This window comes from Cryptomeria japonica, chromosome 10 (genome assembly GCF_030272615.1).
Source record: "Cryptomeria japonica chromosome 10, Sugi_1.0, whole genome shotgun sequence".
NCBI classification, from domain to species: Eukaryota; Viridiplantae; Streptophyta; class Pinopsida; order Cupressales; family Cupressaceae; genus Cryptomeria; species Cryptomeria japonica.
The window spans coordinates 836,398,021-836,402,329 of NC_081414.1; the positions used below are offsets into that span (position 1 = coordinate 836,398,021).

The 4,309-nt window shown below is 29.5% G+C and overlaps 1 long non-coding RNA gene across 1 annotated transcript; it reads left to right on the forward strand.

The window, feature by feature from the left end:
- Window positions 1–2,682: 2,682 nt before the first annotated feature.
- On the forward strand, window positions 2,683–3,258 carry LOC131068830 (uncharacterized). Its single transcript, XR_009112073.2, has 2 exons — window positions 2,683–2,758; window positions 2,968–3,258. It is a non-coding gene; the product is annotated as an uncharacterized LOC131068830 (long non-coding RNA).
- The last annotated feature ends 1,051 nt before the right edge of the window (window positions 3,259–4,309 follow it).

Genomic DNA, 4,309 nt, shown 5'->3' on the forward strand with positions numbered 1-4,309 from the left:
TGATGTGAAGACTAACTCTCTCTCAACTGAAGCTCTTGATTTTATAGACCTTGAGAGGATTAGATGATGTGGCTCAGATCAACAGTCGTGATCAGATCTGCAGATTTGAATGGTTGTGAGCAAAGGTGAAGGTTGAGAGAAGGGGGGAAGGAGAAGACAAGTGTCACTCATCTCACCTTGACTGGGTTGCTAACTGGGAGAATCTAGGGATGGTTGGAGAAGATTTAGGCATGAGAGGACAAGTGGACTCAAGTCCTTCCTAAGATGTAGGGGGTGTTGGAGAGAATATAGGAAATGGTTATGAAATATGTGTACCTACACAATATTCATTAATTTTAGAAGTTGAAGATAAATGATGAATTAATATTTAAGAAATATTAATTTCCTTAGCCACATGATGGATGAGTTGGCAAAAGGAAGATGAAGTGAAGATGGAAGGTGAGTTGGAAAAAGGATTAAATAATATAAGAATTATTTAATATTTGAGACTATAGGATAGAAGAATAACTATTAAATATTAGATATTTAATTGCTTGGAGGAGATAATTAAATATTAGATATTTAATTAACTGATTAGAAGGATAATTAAATATTAGATATTTGATTAATTAGAAGAATATGATAGATGAATTAATTAATAAAATATTAATTAATAGAAAGACATAAAATGAATTAAATTAATTAATCTTTTCAAATTAACTATTTAATAGAAGAATTATTATTAAATAAATATTAAATATTTATTTAATTATTCATAGCCAATTTTTATGTGTATACAGTTATCACTATAGTTGCCCCAAAACTCTAGATTATATGTAGAAGAAATTTTATATAGTGATGTGAATCCATATATTTGTGGCATATCATCATTATCTTCTTGTTGGACATGTTTATATATTTTTTACTTTCATGCAAAGACTACTTTAGTTTGAAGATGGTTTTATTTTAGTCATTGACCAATTGATTATGTGAAGAAGGGGGTGCTTTTTTTAGAATGTGTAGTTTTTTGTTATAAAGGGAACATATAAGTTAAAATTAAAAAGTACATACATGAATAGAAACAGCGATAACATATTCAAGAGATAAAACATAAAAGCTAAAACTGTAGCACTGTGACTTTTTTAAAGAAGCAAGGGAAGGTGATGTAGCGATAAAGCTTGTGTGAAATTTTATCATATTTGTTTATTGATTTATAATATAATTATTTATGTTACAATCATAGTTGAGTTTTTTTATAACGTATGGTTATTCTCATTGTTGTTGGTTATAGGTGTTGGTATGGCCAGAGATATTTTCTATCTTTTTTTCCTTTATATTATGACCAAGATGCATTATCTAACTAGTTCACCTAGCATGTCCTATTCACACATGTTTGCAGGTTAAGGTTAGTTTGGGCTTTGGCAATCTTTATAGAATCTATAATACACATGTGTGCTTATCCTATCTTATCTTTCTTATCTTATCTTATATTATCTTATCATTATTAATCTCGTGATATAGGATTAAGATACTTGTCATGATCTTATCTTATCCCGTTTCTCAACCTTTCCTATATAAGCAAAGCCCCATGTACATTATATAATTATTGTCATTGATACATTATTGATCATTATGCACTCTAATCTCCTTAAGATGGAGAAAACTCTCTTCCCACACAAATAGTTGATCCATGGAGTGGAGTGGTTTACAATTGTTCCAAATAGTTTGGGATATATGTATAAGGTTGCAACACTAGCTATTTGAACATTTCTAGACAATGTCTACAATGATCTCAAATTCTATTATTAAAATTGTAATATATTAACAAACACACAAAAACTGCATAATTTTTTCTCTACATAGATAACAATGTTAATTACCCAAAAAATTAATATAAAATATATACAAATTTACAACAAAAATAATGGTTTTTGAACTTTTTAAAATTTTATAAAAAAAAATTTGTGGTAGATGAAATTATTATTGAGCTACAACTCATACGAACCCACTAGGCCTCAAACATAGGACATTCCATTTGTTGTTAGAGTGCTTCACCAACTAAGCTATTAATCTCTCTTTGACCAACCCATTGTTGGTCCCGATGTGACTTATTTTCCACACCACCTTAAGCCACATTGAAGGTGCTTTGGACTCCTAACCTAAATTTGATATCACATGTTTAAGTACAACTCATATCGACTAATTAAAATTCAAGCCTAAGATCCTCCATTTATTACTAGAGTGCTCTACCAACTAAACTGCTAAAAAGATGAAACAAAATTGAATACCTCTCATCCATTAATAGAAAGCTTTCCATGATTTCTAAAAGCTTTCTACACAATTACTAATTTTCAGAAAGAAAACAGTACTAAATATTGGTTCCATATCTACTAAAATAATATGAAAGAGACTTGGGAGCTAGAAGTGGGACGGTTGAATTCTGACTTAATGACAGCCCACACGCTGACAAATCTCATGGCCAGTTACAATGAACAGATATCTACAACAAAATGAGACGTTTCAGAGATGCAATGAATAATATAAATACGGCGCAGGAGTAAGAATTTAATTTAAGCCAATGCTTTTTTAATGTCACCGCAGGTTAGGTGTCTTATGTAATGCAATATTTGATGAAAATTTGGATCTGGGTAGATGCTAAAATTTAATGGGCATGTGAGAGATGATCACTAGAAGCTATATATACTCACCTTCGTTTGGCGTAAATTTGCAGAAAATGTGTGCAGAGCGAGTAACGCCAACTTCTCTTTGCTGTACGATGGTATGTACATTTTCCTGATACTGTTAGAACTGGTTTTTATTAACATTGTTTTATAAGTGATTTAGAGTCCATCTCAGGATTATTAATGATTTATTTATTCAAAATGCAATAATCTTCCTGTCACCTTATCTTCTTTTAGATCTCTGCCTTACAAAACTGTTCCCTATTATTCATGGATTTCCACTCATTTCATTTATTACATTTTACAGAGGTTACTTCCTTAGCAACGTTTTTGAAAATGATATGGATGGAGGATAGCAAGCTGCCCATTCGAGTCTCCTGGAGTTTGGAATGCTTCCACATTAAAGACTTCACAAAAAAAAATGAGAAGTTTTAGTTTATATTGAAAGGATATAGAAGTATATTTTTGACTGTTGAATTTCTTGACGTTTAAGATTTTTATTTTTATTTTTTTAATGCTGGGTCTGACATTTATGGATATATAATTTTCTGGTAAACACAACAGAATCAATATCAAATATGATGAATTTGAAGGAGAAGACAGTCATCAATCCGCTTGTTTTAAAAAGTATAATTTAAATTTTGATTTGTTTTAGTGGTTCGTATAAAATCATATTAATAGATGAGTTTTATTGAAAAATTAGAGTAATTTCAGATGAATCACCTAACAAATCAAAACTTTAAAGGTTTTATTTAGACTTGACACAGTTAATTAAATTATAGTTGATACCCAAAATGCATCAATCAAATATTTTTTCTTTTATCAACTTGTCTATCTAATTTTCTAATGTGAGTTATAAAAAAATTGAATAGGAGATTGACGGCTCTTATTTTTGTTAGTTCTAAAATTTTCTATATGGGCAGTGCCAGATCTTCCAAATTCATGTATAAGTTGTACTTTTCACAAGGATCGACTTTAATGGGAGTGATCGATGTGGTGAAGCAATTTCAACTTTGTGGAGCTTATTATAGTGATAAAATAAATGTTTTCATTCATATTATATTTCTGTGATCAATTTTTTCATCCTGCTGGTACAAAAATCTTTCATCTCCATTATTGGTCTGCTCTACTAGCATTGTATCTCCAGTTCTAAAAGGGAAGGTCTTTTATGGAAGGTTTGTAGACCAATAGCAGGGGTGAAAGATCCCAATACTAGCATTGCAAAAAGAAAATTGACCATCCAAATATAGTATGAATGAGGACATTAGTTTTATTACTATTATAAGCTTGTTAAAATGTAAATTGCTTCTCCAAAGCAATCACTCCCTGTAACCACTACTTATTCTTTATGAATTTATAGGATCTAACACTTTCCATACTACATATATAAAATTATATCTTTCATTTTATTTAGTTTACAATATATTGAATGTTGTCTAATCACTATTAGAAATAGGTGATATTTATTCTTTGAATTTCTATAAAAATGAATTTTAAAAATTGTTATTAATTGTAATTACATTTGATGCTATGAATTTTATGTAAAACAATAAATGTAATTTTATTATTTAATATTTTCAATTTCTCAAAAATGGAGCATAGATTTCATAAAAAGAAATTGTGGCACTTTTTAAAATTTGCAAATTGGT